The 22,232-nt window shown below is 41.7% G+C and overlaps 1 protein-coding gene across 3 annotated transcripts in view; it reads right to left on the reverse strand.

Moving 5' to 3' along the window:
* The window catches only part of LOC146989052 (ephrin type-B receptor 1-B-like), a 95,915-nt gene that overhangs the window by 72,411 nt on the left and 1,272 nt on the right, over positions 1-22,232 (reverse strand). The gene's annotated exons all lie outside the window — the stretch shown is intronic.

The raw sequence follows: 22,232 nt of genomic DNA on the forward strand, positions 1-22,232 counted from the left end.
TCAATCGTATTTTTCATGCTGCATTCACGTGAAATTGGGCAAACGGCAGACGGACAACAGCTGCTGCACGGCATAAACAAGCCTCTATGTAAACAAGTGGTCCATCAGCACGAGGCGAAACACTACACTTGAAATTTTGTTGTCATGGCGATGTCGTATTGTTTACCTGACCCACGTTTTATCGGCTTTCTCTCGACTTTTGTGACTAAAATGACATCTGGTTTGTTACCTACGGCCGTCTGCCCGACTGCAGGTGAATGCAGCATCAGTGTAGCGCTCCATTCCTCCTCACTGCGTTACCGCGGTGACTTTTCACAGACGCCACCTCGACCTGAGCCGACAGCTCCGGTGTCTCCGCTGAGTTTCCGTGGTTTCCTACCGTCACGCTGCCACTGGACGTAAAAACATGGCGACACGACATGGCAGCCACCACCGAGCTTACCCGCTCCATGTAGATATGAATGATATGAACGGCAAATTCAGAGCTTACCGGAACACTTCAGTTTGTTGATGGGGGGGATTAGCCTACTGATTAATGAAAAACATACCTTTGAACCAAATAATCAATTTTCCTGAATAGATAACAGGAGAAGTTACACAATGTCCCTTTAAATCATGTCAGTCCACTCATTTTTCTTGCATTCACCAAGAGTTGTAACTAAACCTTGATAGAGAGTGATTGTGGTTAAAAATCATGTGCATCAGACTGTCTGGACTGTGGTCTCTCTCCACAGAGGTCACTGCTGGAGGGTATGCATTTCATTTGGTGCACGCTCATTTGGATGCACACGACATGATTATCATTTCCGAGCTGTTGCCTGTTGGTGTTAATCAATATAAATAGTTGTGTTTCACTCCCACTTTTGTCGGGACACAAAGTCACTCAGCAGCCCTAGAAGTGGTTGGTCAGCAGGACACAGACACATCCAGAGACACACTGTCCAGCTCAGTCAGACACGGCGAGCACCTAATGTTAGTCTACTGTTATTTAAATAGGGGTTGAAGTTTACATAGCGGACAGCTCCTCCTCATCCTCTCATCACAGGTGTACAAACACTGTCACCTGCTTTACAGCGCTGAGAAGGGGAAGTTTCATAAATTGCAGCTCTCAACTTGAGTAGCGTGCAGTATGACCACCATGGCCACATGCAGCAGCTTGGAGCTCCCTGGTTTTTTATGTCCTAAATGGTTTTTAATTGCCTGAATTGTTTTTATGCCCCGGGAAACACTACCTAAATTGCCATTACAGTGTTGTTTTGACACTCAATATAATAAGCTGCTACTTCCACTACTGCTACTCCTACTACCGGCCCCCCTAACCCCACCCTCATCCAAAAAGGTGAACAAAACACATGCTCAAGTGACATCCACTCCCCAGAGAGGCCGCACTCATAACACTGTTAAACCACAGGAAGCACTAAGAGTGAAAACTCATTTTATAGCACAATTTATCTGGTATTTCATAACACACACATCCACACAAATCCTGTGATTTTTGGGATGCTATTCCTAAAATTCGCCATCATAACGGGGGGGGGGGGGCACATCCTGACAGCTGGGAATTTTCCCGACAGATACCGTTTCCTCCTGAGATCAATAGGAAAGGAGCAACACAACCCTGTCAAATTCATACAGCTGAGGTGTCTACCCATGACAAGTGAGTCCTATGCTAATATATTCACCATAACCTCGCTTTAGGGTAATAAATATGTCAGTTATTTACAACTATGCTTTCTGCTACTTCCAAATGCCCCAAAAACATTCATCCAAAGATCTGTACCGACTCAAATCACCAGCTCCTATAACAAGAGCAGATAATGACCCAACAACAGGTTGTAAATAGATAATTAATGAGTGCAGTGGATTTCAGATTTCATCCATCCATCAAAAGGGAAATGCATGGTAGACGTTTTGAGGCCAAGTGTGCCCGAAAAGCAGAGTGATCTCACAGCACAGCAACGGATCTTTTAGGATCAGACGTTTGTATCACGAGTGTATCCAATGCCTTGAGGTATCAGGTTCTTTTTCCAATGTCTGACATGTCGCTGTTGTTGTGAATGGAAGCTGGGAGAGGCACGGGGCTGCTGTGTTAAAAAGAACAACCAAGCTGTCACACATGAGCACTTATCTGTGTCACTGTTTCTTACCGAACAAGCATCAAACACACGCACACACACAGTCTTAGACTTTCTCTAGTCCCTGTCTTTTCATATTCTTTACCTTTCCCTGCGTCTCTCTCTCTCTCTCTGTCGTCCTCTAGTTTGTCACCTCTCCGCTCATTTTCTTCTTGAATCTGTCGTTAACAGCCTTGACCTAGAAAATTTGTGGTGTCATGATTTCACTTGATGAAAGAGGACGTGTTCGTCACTGTGAAAATAACACATCATCACTGTCGTACAGAACCCCTCCATCTCAGCTTTTCAGAAAACTGAAAAAGACCTGTTAAAATCCCTCCCTGATACCTACACATTTTGACAATTTACAGCTTGCTCCATAATTTGTGTTGTTGCCAAAAAAAAAAGAAAAAAAGAGCGAGTGATAAAAAAGTGCAGGGTTGAGAAATGCTGTTATGCACCTCCTATAATGTTGGATTTCTTTGCAATAATATATTTTGATGACTATGCCACCAAGACATTATATGTTGGATAACCTGTCAACGCAATATATGATTTTTAAAGATGCAGGGCAGGATTGTGGATTTAAAGACACAGAAGATGTATTGTGGTTCTCCAGAATATGATTGCTTGTCACAGCAGCCGGCTTGTCACTATAAATATAACAGCAACATATTGAGTTTTTAGACAACAGGGTGTGCTAGTCACTGTAAAATAAATAAATAACTTATTGTCTTTTAGAAAATAGGAACAGCACAACAATAAAACAAGAACATATTGGGTTCTTATTTTTAGAACTGAGCCCTGATGTGAAGCCTGTCTGTCTCTCCCTCTCTCTCTCTGGATGAAAAGTTAACATGAAACTGCCACTTCCACAAAAAGAAACGTGCACACACACACACACACACACACACACACACACACACACACAAACGTGCACACAAGCGCCCCGTGAAGCATCCAGTCTGTCACTGTGGCAGAATCCTTTGTGCCTTTGTGACTAAACACAAGGGGAACAGGCCTCTAGCTGACACGCTCTGTTTTTAAGGAGAGCGACGCCTGTAGACGCCACATTAGACATCATCACATGTGGGATCATTTGTTGGAGTGAACGCTGAGCGCTGCGATAGGGCGGGTAATTCACAGAGCTATACATGAGTGGGCAACGGGTGAGGGCGAGATGGCTTCGGTGGCAGAAATTAAAGTTAATGGGAACGCTGTGGAACATATGGCGAACGGGATGAGGAGCTGTTTGTTCTCTTTTGTTCAGTGGGGATACGAAGGAATCAAATGTTAAAGGGGAACTATGCAAGTTGGTCACTTTTTCACTGTTTTGGTAGCTTTTTTTCCTCTACGGAGCTCCCCCTACAGTTTGGGCGTTCATATTTTTACCGTCTTAGGCCGCGTTCTGAGTGCCAGCCAAAATCTGATTTTTAGCCAATCCAGATTGGAACCGGATGGCTCTTTTGAAGTCACAACAGTCATAAATCACATAAAATCCGATTTTTGCAAACCGGATCAAAACCACCTTTGGGAGGTAGTTTCAAACCGTATTTGGACAGATGCGTCTCCAAACACTCAGATCGGTTTTGACTGTCTGTGACGTCACTCTACGCCGCGCCAGACCGCCTTCTGACCGCCCGCCTATTTCGAGTTGTGGAGTTTGATTGATTATTGATTGAAAACTTTATTGAACAACATTAGACAAGTGTTCAAAAGGATTAAAAACACAATAAAGCCTAAAGGCTTATTTCCATTGTGGTCCTATTTGATGGTAGACGGTCCTACTTGATGGTAGCAATATGAACGGAATAGAGCAGTCAATGGAAGATGTTGAAAACATCAGTCCTTGGACAGAGGACGAGACAAAATTCCTCATTAATCTGCGGAGATGGCTCATGGATGGCTCCATTGTTGTTCTTGTCGCTGTCGCAATTATATGACGTCACACAATACAGGCGCTGGATGACGCCTCCACTCCGACGTCTTTGCTACAGCAACCTGTCAAATCGGTCAATAATGTGGCCCAGTCTGAACAGAGTCAAATTGGATTCGGACACTTGCTAAAAACAGTGTTAGTCAGCCCTAAAAATCTGATTTGAGAAGGATTCCGATTTGAATTAGATTCGCCTGCAGTCTGAACGCGGCCTTAAAAACTCACTGCTAACCCTCCTCCCTCCCCTCCTGGTCATGTGTGTTTGTTTTTAACAAAGCCAGTGAGAAGGCAATCCATGGAGCGATGTCTGCCAAGGTGGGTAATGTTAACAAGAGATTACGGATTACTGGGCATGTTTGTGTCATAGTGCCGTAAAGCAGTCCATGTTTCTCGCTTGGAGAGAGCCGGGACACCGGGTCGGAGGCGCTGATCTTGCAAGCTTGGTTTTCAGCCAAGAGACGCTAGGAGGAAGGCAGAAAGCCTCCATTCTGCCTGTCACAAGTCATTTAACCATCACAATTACTCCAATGCTGTTTAATTAAGGTGCAAATCTTGCATAGTTCCTCTTTAATACAGGGAAAACACATGATGAGTTTTGGGCAGTTTGTCTTGCCTCTGTTAGCATGCATGACTGCTGGTGTGGTCTGTGAATGAAAACTTAATCGAACAGTTAGAGGGGGTATGCTCGAGCTTATAACCACTGCAAGCAGAGACAGCGTGTAAAAATAAGTGGACAAATTATAGTTGCTGTAATTAGTTTGTTAGTGCACGTACAAGGAATAAAAATTGGAGGCTTAAAGTAAAGTGTTACAGTGAAAGTAAGTAAATACAACAGCTGCAGCAAACAGATATTAAAAAGTTTTTCTCAAAACTGTTATTTTTTTATTTCCTGAATTTAAGATAGGGAACCTAAATCAAACTGTTATTGTCACAAGTGCAAAAGTTTGGGCAGCAAAGTATTGACTTAACGTGATGGTCAAAAAAGAAAGAAAGAAAGAAAACTCTTGCAGCTGGCATTGCACTGTGTGTACTTTAATTTTTCCATATTTGTAACAAAAGTAACTGCGTTGGGCTTGGCACTGTCCAAACATGGTGACCTACCATGTGTTCAGAGATACACACAGGCGTATTTGTGGATTTGTAAATTTGTAATTCGTAATAATGGATCACATCAGCACATATCTGGAGGCTGAGTGTCTGAAAGCCAAGTGAGACAGAAACAGCTGTTGAATTGATACCAGGGGGGACATTTTATCACAGCTAAAGCTCGTAGTTTAATGTTTTATCTACAGAATAATACTTGACTCCTAACTCTGACAGTTCACCCAGGTAATGATTAATACACTCTTCTCTATGTGTAAGGTTCAGTCTGAGCCACTGAAGCAGATCTACACTGACATTTACAGTAATGAACTATGCATGGAGGAATTTCCCTTGAGCATAAATAAAAGTATCTATCTATCTATCTATCTATCTATAGTAATCATATCTATACTACACATAAGTGAGACAGTATAACTACAGCTCTAATGTGTTGCTGTGCAGAGCAGCCATATTATATTGGTTTTTGTGTGGGTTTGTGAGGTTAATTCCCAGTTGAAAGGAACGCATAATAAAGTTCAAGCTCCAGACACTCTCTATGTCCACAGTGGAGTTGTATACTTTACTTAGCAATTAGAGCACTAGTAACACTAATAAACACAAGTCTATTGAAAATCAAAGTGTTATGACTATTCATAGGAGATCCATGAAAATACTCTGTAAGGAATTTAGAGTTTTCTTTAAGTTTTGATCCACATATGTTGATGTTTGGGAGTGTTTTTTAGCCTGTAACGTATTATGTCTGTTCTCCCCACTGAGAAACCACCTGCTCTGTGAATGTTTGTGTGGTGATGACATTATGAGAAGGGTTTATCTTCACCAGACTTGGACCTTTTGCGTGGAGCCTTTGTTCCAGTTTGCTAAATCTCGCAATTTTACTGCTACTACTTTCAACCTGACATGGAGAGTGCCCTATAAACCAGACAACAACTTCTACAGCTGTCATAAAACTCACAGACTCACAAAAAAAGTACATGAGGAAGATCCAGTGGGGCTTTAAGAGGTATCAAGAGATTTCAAAATGTTTTTAGCGTGTGTGTGTCTCTGAGCTGCCAGTCAGAAATGAAAGATGAGTGGGACCCGAAATCAGACGAGGCATCACTGCGAGCTTCACATCGACGCATCACAGCTCCAAACGCCAACATTTCATCTCCAGACCCAAACATCAAAGCCTCAATCCCCCACACATCTCACGAAGTCAATCTCGAATAAACATACTTCCATTTTATATTTCTTTTGCATTTTAACATAAACTGACAATAATTAAGAATCCCACCGAAGACAAAAATCAATCAAAGTGGGGCGTTAAAATCACTTCAGATGCGATTTGTGATCAGAAAAAGCCTGATGGAAAAAGCCTGGTAGCTGAATAGAGCACATCTGAAAAGGAAATGGGCCACAGTGTGTATTGTGTGTCTAAGTACATCTACACTGCATCTCAGATGGTGACAAGCTTATTCTATTCACAAAGAAACACACCCACTGGAGCATTACAGCTTCCTAAGTTTATATAAGTGCATGGAGAAGGCAACGAGGAGACAAAAAAAAAAGAAGTGAAAAACAATCGTCTATGTGTGTGTGCGTGTAATATTTCAGACTGCAACGAGCCAAAATCTTCAGCTGAGCTCACAATTATACGTCTTTGTATGAAGGAACAGATCATTTAAATTGTTCTGAAGCCTCCCACTACTTCAAATAAGCTCATTTTTAAACAGTACGCTTGGCCAAACAATACATTATGGGAGAAAAAAAACTGCAGCATTGCAAACAGTGATTATATCCATTTTATATTATATTCATATAATAAATGAAACAAGCATTTATTGTGCCATGTATTGCTATTGACTCATTTGGTTGATTATTTCTTGTTAAATAATTAGGTAAAAAAAAAATATTAAAACAGAAAAACAAAAAAAATTCAAAGGGATCGTATTTTTCCAAACCCCAAACACATTATTTCATTATCATCAAAGGGACTTATTTGCAATTTACATAACCACTTAATCAATTGTATAGGCTATGGAACTGATTCTAATTAACATACTTGTGTTTCTATAAGTGCGTGTTGAGTTCAGCCACAACGATGCTGAAAAACACCTTTTCATGTTTTCACCGCCACACTTCAGCAGAGATGTTTCATTTATACTACTGCAATCGATTTTCCTTCACATCAGTGAATTTATCTGACTGTTGCCCCAGCATGCAGACCAATTTAACAAAAGCAGGAGTGCAACTGCGATGTCAAAAGTTAAGTATTACTGAAGAAAATTCTTTACTACATCGTTCAAGTACAAGAGGAGGTTGAATAAAGAGCAGTTTATGTATATAAACAACAAGAAGGGAAGGTTTGGGCAGCATATTATACAATATCATCGTCCTCTGACATCCTGAGATCACCTCACTACTGATAGAAGTTGCAGATCCTTTCAAAATAAAGCAACCTGGCATCTTTTAAAGCCATCTGGTCGTTGTTACCTATGATTAGCCTGCAAGTGTTCAACAACAAGAAATATGGAGGGGTTTTGCACACTGAGATACAGTACTAAAGGGAGATTTAATTTGAAACTGCTGCAGGAAGTGCTGAGTTTGTATTGACAACATGATTTAGTGGAAATACACAAGCGTCACCTCAAATAAAGGGCTGTTAAAATCTGCAGTCCAAGTAAATAAAGGCCCTTTCCATGATTTTATATATTCGTTTCCCAGGAAAATCAAATGGCCATTAAATATTGAAGAAAATCATTACAATTGGCAGATGGTGTGTGCTGTTTGTGTCAAATGGGACAGTCACTGGCTGACAAGGTAATCCGAGCATGAATATAAATCACACTTAACACATATTGTCTCCCAGGACAATGTGACCTGTCGAACTAGTCAATATTTCCTTCAACTGAAGCACTGATACCAGTGTTAATGTTACACCACCTCCAGGAGGGATGCACATAATATGATATAGTAATGAGATGACTGAAAACCATCAGACTCCGGCTTTAAGCGTTATTTTGTCAGAGGAGTTTCCCTGCTTGGCATAAACGAGATTGTCTAATCATCTAATTTGTATTCTATTAAGGCAGACCATTAGTCACAGATCTGTTTATCACATGTCAGCATGTGTCTCCGCTTGTCTCCCTGGAGACAGCTAGAGAAAGACAGAGACGAACAAAGAGTGGGGAAAAAAGAGAGATATCAGCTGACCACATGCCACCGTGCCTCCGCCGTATCTCCCCTGACGCTCTCCGTCTCACCAGCAGTGGGTCAATCTGGTCCCACATGTTCTGCCCAAAGCAGCCTGGAAGACATCCGCCTGCTCGGTGAGACGCCTTCTGCTAACCCAGAGTGTGCAACATGGCAAAGAGACACATGTTCACGCAGCATGAGGCTCAGTCATGTCAGGGCTGAGCTGCACGCTACCAGACACGCTGGGTAGAGTGGCTGCTGCTGCTGCCGTGACCCCTGAGAGGAGGAAACCTTTACAGACAGACACTGTGTTGTTCCTGCCGCCGCCACCGCCACCACCATCTTTACCATTATTTGTTAACACACAAAAAAGAAAAGATCAAACAGAATTTCACATATAAACATTAAAGGGTCGGATCCTCCATGACATCTAAGAGTCTCTCTTAATGCAGATATGTCTGGTTTCATATGATAAGAGTTGGAGACCGCCAAGTGAAATGAAAGGACATTTTGTTTGTGGAAAAAAAATACCACAATAAAACCCCTTATAACAATTGATTGATTTGTCCATTCACGGAATATTAAGCAGAAACATTTTCAGTCTTCAGTTTGCTGCTTTTCCCTGTTTTACATCAGTCTGAACTGAATCTTTGTGTGTCAGACTGTTTGATTTTTACTCTTCTGACACTTTACAAGACAAAAAGATGATCAACTAATCAAGAAAACAATCGGTATAAAAATAATCAGAGGCTGCAGAGCTGCAACATCCGTTTCATGAGCCAGTTTCCTCATTGGAGGGAAATACAGGAAATCTAAACTATTTATAGCCAGGTTATAAAATATTTAACAATTTACGGTTTGGTTTTCGGCAATAAAATGCAGTTAATTTATCAAAAGGAAATCAAAACATGTCACAGTGCACTCAAGAAATACACAAAATGGAAGATTTTCTAGGATAATGCTGAAGTCCTGACACCATGCTCAGTCTGACCTCTGTAATCCACTCTAATTGAGCATTTCTTTCATTGGGTTTCTGAGAAAATAAAGCAAGTCCCCAGGGTTCACTGTCCACATTCCCGACAAATTGGCATCCACTGCTGCTCTTGTTAATAGAAGTGAATTTCTGAAATAATCACAGACGGTCACAGAAGTTCTGGTGTTTAACACACAATAGCCGGTTTGCAATTTAATTTATAAATCACATTTTGATCATTAAGTTTTCCAAACAGTGGAACGGAGATTGTTGATTGCTGGTTGAAGAGCTTTAACATGCATCATTTTAATTCCCCTGTTACTTAATGAAATGCTGAAGAGGCCACTTTTACACATTTCGGAGAGGTGCTGCAAAAAAATTAAGAGCAAGAGCAGAACAGGCATGAAAAACTCTTCAAAATCCATTTCTCTTTCCATAAACCCAACCCGATGAGGACGAGGGATCATCGAGACGAGAGGCGCAACCCGAGTGGCTGAGTTCACCAGAGGGTCACCTGTACCGTGACCCAACCGCAGCTATTTTCTAAGTCAGTGAGGACGATTATGTAAATTCTGCACGCAAGCTAAGGTAAACCAAGCATAGCAAAACAATTTCAGCTATGTGAGAGATATGTTTGGCCCAGGAAGGGAAAGGGAAGGGGGGGGTTAACTTTGGTGACCTCTTTGCTACTTGAGGTAGAAACCTGAGGAGGATCAGTTGCTGAGGAAAGACGGAGAGGTGGAAGAAAAGACGAGAGTTACAACCAGGAGGAAAAAAATAGATAGATTTATTGCTTTACTGAGTTTATATCTTGGTGTCTTTTTCCACCCTGGTGTTGTATAGTGCTGTGTTGTGCTGTGCCACTTTGATGGGCATCATTCTGTGTCTTGAAGGTGCCGTGTTTGTGGGAGGCACACATGGGTCTTCGAAGTCAAGCGATGATGTCCAGTCATCCGCATTGCTTCGCTCGACTGCACCCAAACACACAGAGAGTTCGACCTGCTGTCACACAGGTGTGACCCTTCCTGCCCTCTCCTGGACTGACCCCCCCTCAGGACGGCAACACAGCATCTGCATCAGTCCACTTTCCCCCCTGTGTGAATCTCTGCTCCCTCTCACTGCCTCTTTTACTCTCTGTGGGACTTGGAGCGCAAAGTTGTTGTTGTTTTATTTATCCAGAGTTCAGATTCTTGATGTCTTGCTGCACACACATCTCATTGGTTTGGCTGTTCAGAAAAGGAGCCTGGCAACGTGCAGGATTTTACAGACGCAGGCAACAATTTCCATTCCTTTCCCAGTTGTCTGGACAGCAGGATAAACTCTGAGTGTTCAGGATGTTGTCAGAAAGTAAGTACCCTGACGAATGAGACATTTCGGCAAAACTAAACAAATAAGAAGAACCCACTGAGCTAAAAATAAGAAATACCGCCTGATGTGCCAAACATTGGACCAGCAGGGAGGCCAAACTTTTTGTACATACATTAGGTTTTTCTACATATGTATACATTTTTAAGTTCAATAAATACAAAAGGACAGTACAGTACATTACATATTTAAATATCTGTTTGATTCAGGGGTTGTACTTACTCCTCTCAGCTTCAAAAATAAAACTAGCACCACATTAGCCCATGTCAGCTGGTATAACAGCTAGCCTGATTAACAAACTGATCTAAATAAAACTGAATTAATCAAATGAATTAATAATTAACAACTGTAGATGAAGGAAATTTCTTTTTCTGTTCGGATAACATGAGAATATGACCATATCAGCTCCCAGCTGTCATCACACATCAGTGTTAAGTATTCTATATCCGCTATTATACACCCACCAATCATTTTGATTATATAAACCTATACCAATACACTGTAATATAACCTATAAATACTATCCTATAATCACAGTGTCTCATAATAAGTATGACAGTTTGCTACTGTAAAAAAAAAAAAAGTGTTGTGTGCACTGACTCTCTATAAGGACGAGTCGGTGTTGTGGCTCTGACATCACCAACGCACCCAAGTCAATATACTATTATTGGTAGAATGATTGTAGGTTCTCCCCAAAGGTGCATCCGTCTGCATTATGGCCCTTACAGTCAGAGCTGTAAACATGAAATCGGTTCATTCAAGACGTATTTCTGCTGTATTCATCTAGCGACTGAAGAAGAAAAAAAGAAATACAGTATAAACTTTAAAGACAGAAACAGTGCAGTGTAGTCAGCTGGGTATACTCCGCTCCAAATCACATGAGCTTGTCGAGTGCACCAAAGAGGCCGGTGGTACAAGTGAAGAAAAAGGATCAAATACACTGTATGTTAGTGTGTTCACTGTGGATCATGAGGCGGAGGGGGTGGAGGCTGCGGCGGTGGTGGTGATGGAAGGGGGTGGGGGATTCAGGCCTAGACCCAAATAAAAAATTCATTTTCTCATTCTGAGGATGAAGAAATGTGTTGCCTGCTCAGAAGTGTGCAGGTGGACCTCAGGCTTTAAGCACACATAAAGCACACTGTGTGTTTGCAGTGCGAATATTGATGCTGCTGGCTCGTGACCAGTGAGATGTTTGAATGCCAATAACAAGCTCCTGTATCTCAAAGTCTTTTTTTTTTTTTACAGGATCTGGGGCAATACTTTAAAGAAAATGCATCAAAGCAAACGTGTTTCTGCAGAGCATTCAACAGGTTTGGCTCAGACAGCTGCCGTTGGAGAAAGGTTACAGTTTTCTCTTTACCTGTGCATATATATATGTGCTCACACTCATGATTTAATTCCACAGCAGAAAGATTTGCCCAGCTGGATTACCAACCTGCTAACAGCCACTCAGATACTAAGAGCTTGTTAAAATGGCTCCTGGTGGGAGGGACCTGACACTTATTGGCTCATGGTTTCATATATCAAACCAGAAGTGTAACCACTGGGTTTGGCGTCTTTTTTTCCCTTTCCTTCTTCTTCTTCCTTCTTCTGGCTTTAACTCATTTTCTCTTCCTCTCCATCCCTCTTTTGTTCTCATCATCTCTCAGGAGATTTGCTATCATAACTGCTGTCACACAGAGTAAAACTGTCAAAGTGAAATTGCCCCTGTCGCTCTGCTCTGTGCTGGTTCTTTTTTACCAGAAATTTTGGAAAGAGAGAGCACAAGAGAAAAACATATCTGCACACACACACATAAAATAAAGTCTGCACTGAGTGGTCATGATACGTGTTCAGTTCAAGTGTGTGACATTTTGCCAGACAAGTCGACACTCAGAGCCTGAGACAATAATCTCTTCCTCCTGTGGTCAGTTTCCTTCTGTTGTTGAGCAGAACCACTGACTTCCTCTCCGCTCTCTGCTCCAACAGAACAGGAGCCTGTGGCTGTAACAGGCAGGTGTGGATGAAACCGAGCCGCTGTAAAAGTCGGGGGACGCTTGGTCAACCCACCGTGATTTGAGAAAGACGACACAGACGGAGAAAGACGATGAAAAAGTCTCTCTGATCATTTCTGACATTTTATCAAGCAATACAGAAAACTCAATTAACTTTGGGTTTCGAATCAGCGCCATCAGTTTGAAATTATAAACGACTGTTTGTTTTTTTTCCACAATATTTTGCCACTTAAAGCTTCAGTTGGTAACAATTATTCAGTCATATTTGCTGGAACTGTCACTATATTCTGATGGTCAGACATTAAATGAGTAATTTAGGACAAAATCCAACTCCTCTGGCTCCACCTACAGCCTGTAATCGTATTTGCCAAAATCCACCGCGCCCGACGATTCTCCACCAGTCAGGTAGAGGGAGCAGGAGGAGCAGCCAATCGCCGCTCCTACACGTCGTGCTATGGATACGGTACATCTTCTGTGGGTGCGTTTATGGCTACTTTGTGTGTGTCTGTGTGTGTGTGGGGCGCTTGGCAGAGGCAAAGACGGTTTATAAACTCTTTGGCAGAGGTTCATAAAGGGACCTGACGGAGTATTGTCTTGAAATTTCCGACCAAGTCGCGGAGTTTACTTTCACTTTCGTCAACTTACCAACTGGAGCTTTAATAGACAAAACAATTAATCGAGACGTCAGATTAAGATCGTCAGTTTAATACTGAAAATAACTGTTCACAGGAACAATAAATTATGTTTTTTTTTTATCACTTACACTTTGAATATCCACAAATTCACAATAATGTTGATGCTTTAGGTGATTTAAGAAAAATCACAATCACACAAACACACATTGAGCTAAATGCTAACAAATAAGCTCACAACTGCACTGTTACAAGTCTGATGTTACGCATCTGTATTTAGTATGTAAGCGTTTTATATAACAGTTAATTAATTTTCCATATAATTTCTATGTAATTCTTTAACATCACTTTAAGATCTGGCACATTTATTCCCTCCTATTTAAAGAGGCCGCAGATTTACAGACTAATCATTAATGAGTTAGTTGAAAAAGCAGCTGAGATATTAATTAATCTGTGATAAAACAAACTCTTAGCTGTGATGTTAATGGGAGAATCCTGCATCGTTTCTCTCATGATCAGTTTATCACAACTTTCAAATCAAAACTGATTAAAATTCCTGAAGAGGCACTTTTTCCTCTGCAACCTTTTCAAGGTGAGGCAAAAATCAGTAATGTGAAATGTCTCACCCATCGTGTCCCCTCCCCTCTTTTTTTTTTTTTTTGTGCTCCCACGGTGACACAGTCCTTAATATCCAGCTTGGCTATCTGTGAGACCATATGCCCACAGCAGGAACCCTGAAGAGTCTGGCAAAGGGCCCACTCTCAACCAGCAAATAAATAATGGGCCATTATGTTCAATCATATGCTGAGCTATAAAGGTCTACGGCTCAGAGCAGCAGTATGCAGCATGCAGCAGGAAAGAATACAATACAATACAACAGAATAAGGCAAGACAGTCAATCAAAATGCTGATGATGATCAAAATGATGATTTTAGAGTCAATAATTATATAATTTACAGCCAAACACAAACTGTTTACAACTGCAGCTGAGACAAATCAGTGAATCAGCAGATATTCTGATCACTGATCAATCATTTAAGATATTTATCAAGCACAGAGTCCAGCTTCCCCTTTCTGCTTTTTGCTGTTTTACCATTTGAATATATTTGTTGGACTTACAAAATAAACAAGGCTCTTGCAGAACATATGGGCACTATTCAGTTTATTATTAGTCAGAGAGTATTTTCATTAGCATGTACTAACAATTAATTCATAATGAAAACACTCATTAATGATTGCATGCTCTTGCACTCAGGTCTAAACTCATTTAAATTCATGATTCTTCTTCATAGTTGTGCCATAAATGTAAAAGAAAAAGAAAAAAATCTATGCATATGACCCATATGTTGCGTGTTGTGTGCCAGGGCTGCACAGTGATATGAATGCAACCCTGTTTCTGAAGTGGCGTGATGCTGCTGTGGCATCAGTCTGTAAGGAAAGTCCTGCAATCTGCTGCAATCTCCTCTTCCCTCTAATGCCTCATTTGCATTTAGAAGCAGTAAATGCATATTTCAGATGCTCTCACTGCTCTCGTGTTTCTTCTCTGTGGCCAGAGTGTTTAGGAGGAGTCAAGTCAGAGGCCTGAGGTCAAGATAAATTAAGGTACGGTTTTATTTATTTATTTTTACTGGTGAGGTCTATCATGAAAGGGGAGAGAAATGATTTTGCCTTTGTCTGAAACAAAGGGTAATTGATGCTATCGCTTACCTTGCATGTTGAAAAAGATAATCAATACAGAAGACAGAACAACTCAAGGAGCATGCCATTGCTGTCTGTCTAACATAGCGGCGTATTGATGTGACTCTTTGAGCTGCAAATTAGTTGAAGTGACTCTTTAATGGACCCCAGTGAAAGGAAAAAGGAGAATTTCAGGCACAAAACAAAGGACTCTTTCATTCCCTTTATGCCCACCAGTGCTCTGTTCTCTAACAGTATCAATTATAGTTTCATATCAGGAAATATAATCTATTTAGACTGGTTTGTTATGCAAATAACCTGAGGAGTATGGGTGGTGAAGTGCTTTATAATGTGCAAGCCTTCTGCTTCTCTCTGCAGCTAAAACCAATTTATGCTTTTTTAAACATGTGAGCGACGGCAGCTGTGGAGGAGAAATAGTGATTGTGGTTCAATGTTGTCTGTAATGAAGGTGGTTTAGATGCTGATTGACTGCTGTTGTTGATATAAATGGTATATCTGAGGGCAGGTTTTACACAGGGTGAGCCACTCATCTTATAGTCCCGTGCATGGGTGTGTAGCGAGCAGTGTGTGTTCAGACACCAGTCACCAGTAGATCTGGTCACTTTTCCATGTTGAGCTTAAAGTTTTCAACAAGCCAAAGAGGCATCTTTACACTGACCAATGATCCAGAAAAACAACGGGTAGGCCTATAAGATTTATACCATTTGTCGGCAAATATTTCACATCAAAACCATTCATACCGGCGGCTATGTGAATACGCCACAGACGCAACAATGCTTCAGAGCTCCAAAGTTTCGCTTCACATCGTGTTGTTCTTTGCCTCCAAGCCGTGCCTTAAAGGGGACATATTATGGAAATATCACTTTTTGAAGCCTCTTTAACATATATTTGGGTATTTTGCCTTTCAGCCCCTATGTGAGAATTGACAAGAAAATCTGTAATTTTCAGGCTCCCTAGGTTGAAATCCATGGTTTTACGTGCTGTTCCCTCGGTTGTCTGGCAATGATGTAACTAGTTTTCGAATTTGCATAATACCACCTCAACCTGGTAATAGTAGAAGGGGCGGGGCAAGCAGTGGTTCATTTAAAGGGACAGGCACTGAGCCGTTCTGAACAGGACTGTTTTGAACGGATGAAAAAAGAGCTGTGATGTTTGATCCTTGGGGTATTTTGACCAAAGCATGTCACAGATATGTCTTTAAGACATCTGGGAACTATTTTAATTTGTGGAAAAGGGGCATAATATGTCTCCTTTAAAACCGTATAACACAAACCTACTCATTGATCCCTCATGTATTCAACACCGGTTTGTTTACTTTAGCCGAACCTGCTGTAGGCCTACCACTGTCGTCTTGTTACCAACTCTTCTACCTCAACTCACCAACTCACCATCTGATCACTATCCTGACAGCTGAGTTGTTTGGCGATGCTCCAGTTCACATTGTCTTTCATTTCTTTTCGTTGTCTTATAACGTTTGTCTCCCTTGTCAATCAAGACAAGGCGGTGAGAGACATAGGTTGTTGACTTGTCATGTTGTATGGAAAGGAGGTATATCACAACCCTACGCAACACCATGATTGGCTGATGCGTTTATTCCATAGACTGTAAAAAATATGGACGTAGCACCCGTGACGTCACCCATTGGTTTTGGTTTTTGTGACTCAAATATGGCAGCCTGAACAGCGCCATGTTGGATTGGCCGGCTGAGAACCCGCCCACTGGCCTCGAAGCAGCTGTCCACGGAGCTGCTTGGACCTGTCACTCAACGTTTCCGCGCCCTAATTGGCCAGAATTTTGACCTAATAACAGTAAAACGGTAGAGTTAAAAAAAAATTCACCCCCCTCAGAGTGTGTGTGGGGGTAGAAACTATCGATTGAGAAAAAAAACCGTGCTGACACCAGGCTTTTAATATGTTTATTGAGGATGTAAAGTCGGCGATTTTAACATGGGGTCTATGGAGAATGCTCCCTTCTGACACCAGCCCCCAGAGGAAGCCGAGGGGATTGCAGTTTTCTGAACGCGGAAGTGAGCTTCACTTCTCAGACCGACAACTGCCCCCTTGGTTTATTCCCTGGCGAAAGCTCAGAAAAATCGAACTCAATCCAAAAAAAATCATGTTGCATTTTCACTTGGTTACATTTGTGGTCCGTGTGAAAGGACTCATGACGAAAACCAGAGTTTGAAAAGAAGAAAATATTGATAATATTGAAATACATCTCCAGTGTGTACGGGCCTTAAAACACAACACCATTGGAGAAGCTGGAACCTGAGCTCTGTTCAATTCATTGATTCATCAGCCAACATGGCGCCAACACAAACACAAATGTCCCTGCTGCGTGTCCAACTAATGTCCTTTGTCCTCTCGTTTCTCTGCATTGCACTCAAACCCCTCTGTTCAGCCAGTTAAACTGTACAGGACTGCTGCCAATCAAGTTGACGAGACTTCACATGATTGAACGTCTCTTTTAACTGCAAAAACCTTTCAACCTTTAAAATAAACTGTCTACTCATGGTTTGTGGAAGTAAACTCATCTTCAGTTTAAAACACCACTAACACAGTCTGACTAAAAACCTCTGAGATCAACGTCCACTTACTGGAAATCTTTTAGTCACGTCTCATGGCCCTCATCAGTGGATGGATTTTTTTTTTTTTTTTGTCTCTCAGTACCACTGCCAAGGTCAATAATGAAACTTCAACTTCAATTATTAACACAGTAAAATGTTAAAATGCTGCGTCACTTTAATGGGTAGCGTTCAAAAACGTAAAGACTTGGAGCTCTACTTGTAATTTGCTAATGAAGGTTTGAGACTTGACTTGGACTCGCCCCAAAACACATGAAAAAACGCTCTGGCAGCAGCCGCGTCTCGACTATAAACAATCTCAGAACATGTCGTACAGATGGCATCTGTACTCATCAGAATGGGATGTACATTGTGACCCCAACACTTGGTTATGTAGATGCTGCCAAAAGTATTATCTGCATTAAAAAGTGATTTTTTTTTCTCCCTTCCACAGTAATTGACATGACTCATCTAAGACGAATCCAATGGACCTGCAAGTTCATCCTTGAATATAAGAGTGGGATTGTTGAGGTGTGTGAAATTTCACAGCCAAGGTGTGAAGATTCAGAGTTAAGGATATATTTTCACACTAATGTAACTTATTAATCACATCTCAGGGAAACACTGGGCGTATTTTGTTGCGAACGACTTCCTGGACCACTGAGGACTGTGATAGTGAAGTCTGATAGGATAGCCTGTGGCTGCAGAGAGGCACAGTGTCTAATAACGGACTGACTGATCTGAAATTGCCCCTTGATGCCCAAATCGCTGCAGGAAATAAAGCGACAAAAACCCCAGGACGCCGAGTCTCACAGCCAAAAAAAAAAAAAAAAGTAAATATTCCCACAGGTCCCAAATAGCTCTCAGAAGAAGAAAACTAAATTTATTCTGAAACAATCTGAATGCTGTGTGGAAATAAATATTTCATACTGTCGGGAGGCCCTGAGGAAGAACAGACTGGGATACGGTGGAGTAAGAGCCTCAGGACTGGTGCGAGGGATCTTCTTCCAACCTTCCTCCCAGTTCAACTATCTGTCTGTCACATTGATAACCTGTCAACAGATGAATATAGAAGCTGCATCTTTAAAACATGAGCTGGCAGAGCGTGGTGAAGGGTACAGTATGTGTACGTGTGTGTGCGCGTGTGTGTGTGAGGCTGAGCTGTACGTGCAGTGTCTCATCTGTATATCTCTTTCCAATAAGTGCATGATAGGGTCCCCCCCCTGAGGAGATCATTTGTTCATCATTTGTTGCTACACACTCATGCTAAACACAGTCGCAAATTACAGCTTGTCATGTTCTTACCAGCGTCTAAAACAGGACCTACGATGTTTAACCTTTAGCATTCCCGCAGGATGACAGATGGGGCACTGCATGTATGTGCTGAGGCTTCGGGGAAAAACAGACTGAAATAGTTTACATGTCGCAGCGGAGATAATATGTGCAGTGTAATCATATGTACACATGCACGTCGAACATGTAGCGCTTGTGAGGAAGCAGAAAAAGCAGCGATGCACTGATTCAGGGTTTCTAAATTAGGCTCCGACGAACAGCTCCCGCTTGAAAATGTCGAAAGAAATTAACTCCTCGACCCCTTCGACACTCAACACTGACACAAATCAGCAATCTCGGTGACAGAGCCTGATGCTGAGTGCGCATTTGTTTCAGACACAGATGACTTTGCCACCACTCCCAAGGCTTGTTTGCGGGATATGTAGCACTTACACCCGACAATATCCGCTGGGTCAGGGTTTGCATTGACTTTCAGAATAACAGGGTCAAACGCTGGATTACTGCACTGCATTCTGGGCTCTCTGAATAGGTCCAACTCCTGTGGGAAAGTAAAGGTCATTGAACAATTGCTGCAATCTCAGGCTGTGTGGACATGACAGCAAACAGCCACAGCTAGAATAACATATCCCTTAGACTTCCGTCGCTAAACTCAAAAACTTTAAGCATTTTGGACCTTTTTTTCCCGCCCCTCGCTTCTCCTCAAATCTGCAAAGGCTGTCTGGCTTCCCTTGTTCAAAAAGCTGCATATAGATGCCTTTGTAAACAACAGATATCATCTAGACATTTCAAATCCAGCAAAGCACTCGCTTTATACACAGCAAACAGCGGGGGAACTTCAAGATGCAGAGAGAAACGCATCAAGACAGAGAGATAAACACAAGAGTCGGACCAGAGGATTTTTGAAGCGGATGTCAATATTGATATTTGAGATTAATAGACTTATAATAATGATGAATTGGCTGAGCACAGTGGTGCAGCCGTTATCAGCAACGTCACCTCACAGGAACGAGGTTCAGGGTTTTGAACCTGAACCAGGATTTCAGGTGTGTGTGTGTGTGTGTGTTTCCTCCCAGCGCTCAGGAATCCTCCCACACTCCAAACACATGCAGGTCAGCCCGACTCTGATTTGCCCGCAGGTGTGAATGGTTGTTTGTGTCTATATCTCAGTCCTGTGTGCTCCACTGGCAACCTGTTGGAGGTGTAGCCCACCTTTGCCTGATGTCAGCCGGGACTATCCAGCCCATGCGGTGGTATCACAAATGAATGAATGTGCCAGTAGATCGATAAAAAATATCCTTTTCATCTGAATCAAGACCAAGTAAGTGGGACTTTCACTATCAAATGAGACAGTGATTATTCTCTTAGTTGATTATTTTGTTTTAAATATCACAAAATAGTATTAAAAATCATAATCTCCCACGGTCCAAAGGGACGTCTTGATGTTATGTGTTTGATCAGATCAGTTTCCAAATTCACTCAAACATAATAAGTTTTTAATTCATTTATGTGAAAAAAATAAAAGCACAAACACCTCAAAGCTGAGAAGCTGCAACCAATAAATCTTTATAATTAAAGCAGAAGTAAGCGATCCGGTCGTTTTGGCTAACTTTCTGTCAACCGATGGAGTTAGCAGTCCCCGCCCTCGTCCCTACGTCACCACATTCACGCGCATCCCTTGGCTGCACACACAGAGAGGACCACCCCTTTATGCCGTTCTCTCTCCTCATTGGATAAAGGTTGTAGGATACAAGGAAAGTTTTCTCCTCGGCTTACAGCAGAGCAGAGTGACTGACAGACCCGTGTTTCTGACCAAACACTCTATATAAGTGATTGCTGTCGGAAGATATAACTATTTAAGACTTATATTAACACAAATATTCCACTTAGTTCTGCTTTAATTTCCTTAAAAACACCGAAAAAGTTATTTAAATAGTTGGAACTTGGAATATTGATCATCATCACTATCAATTGATTAAGGAAAGACAAATGTTACATGAGAAATACTAATGTCTTAACTAAACTAGAGCTGAAAATTAATCTCTGATCAATTTATTCAACCAAAAATGACTAAAATTCTCGTCTAATGGGTCTTTTCCACATTTTATAAACAGACCACTGATCCATTAATCCAAACAAAAAAATAGAGATAAAGTTGCAGCACGATATTTGACATGATAAGCTTTAAAAACAGTTGTGTTTTGCAAGGAGCATTTATAATGAACATGTAATGAATTTTTGATTAAAGCTAAGATAGCATGTCACAACTGATTCATCTTCCTCTCAGGATGGTAATGACAGCTGCAGGGACGCTTTTCCCGACCATTACACACTCATGTCAACAGATTAGATCTGAAACTATGAATTGATTAATCAATTAGTTGGTGAATGGAAAAATAATCACCAACAGTTTTCGTCGGTATTGAAACTTCCAGCTTAAAAAAAAAACAAACTGATTCATCAGTTGGGCTATAAAAAAAAAGAGTCTCAAAGTTTATGGAGGACAAGTGTACACACACACACACACAGCTGAGATAACAGTGACTGTGTCAGCAGTGAGTAGATTTTACACCAACAGACTCAGATCAGCTTATGCATCAGTTCATTAGGCACCTACTTAGCATGAAAAGGCCACTGTGACCACAAAACAACCCAACACCCACACTCTACCTATTTGTCTGTCCTCTCTATCTTAACCTTCCACACCTTCACCTCCCTCTCTCCCTCTCTCCCACACACACACACACACACACACACACACACACACACACACCTTTACCTTTCCGCTTAATCAAAATAGACCTGCCATTCAACACATTTACATGTCTCATAATGGAGGAGACTCACTACGGAGCATGTCATTACACGCACCATTAAAACACAGCAGTAGACTAATCTAGCGCCTCCATAAGGGACCGCAGCAGCAGCAGGAGGAGGAGCAGGAAGAGCAGGAGGAGCAGCGACAGAGGACGTGGGAGTGGAGGATGATAGGAGATGCTGCAACAGTGGAAAATGCAGAAGGTGTAAGGAGAGGTGGAAAAGTGAGAAGACTTTGGAGATGTACTGTTAATGGTGGAGAGAAGAGAAGAAGGAGATCTTGAGAAAGTGTGGAGGAGGAGGAGAAAAGAGGCAGAACAGGAGGAGGACGGTGAGATGGAGAATAATTAGATGTTTGGAGAGGTGCAGTGGCAGCCGGAGATGGTTGGAGATGCAACAGGAGGAAGTGGAGGTGATGTGGTGTTTGGAGGAGCGTGGGGCTCATGTGGTGTGAGGTGCAGCAGGGATGATGATGATGATGATGATGATGATGATGCTCTGAGATGAGTAACAGGAGGTCACACTTTGGGAGGAGCAGCAAAATATCCGGGTGGTGCTGCTCAAGAGAGGAG

Source organism: Trachurus japonicus, chromosome 4 (genome assembly GCF_045865225.1).
Source record: "Trachurus japonicus isolate A0001 chromosome 4, Traja_1.0".
NCBI classification, from domain to species: Eukaryota; Metazoa; Chordata; class Actinopteri; order Carangiformes; family Carangidae; genus Trachurus; species Trachurus japonicus.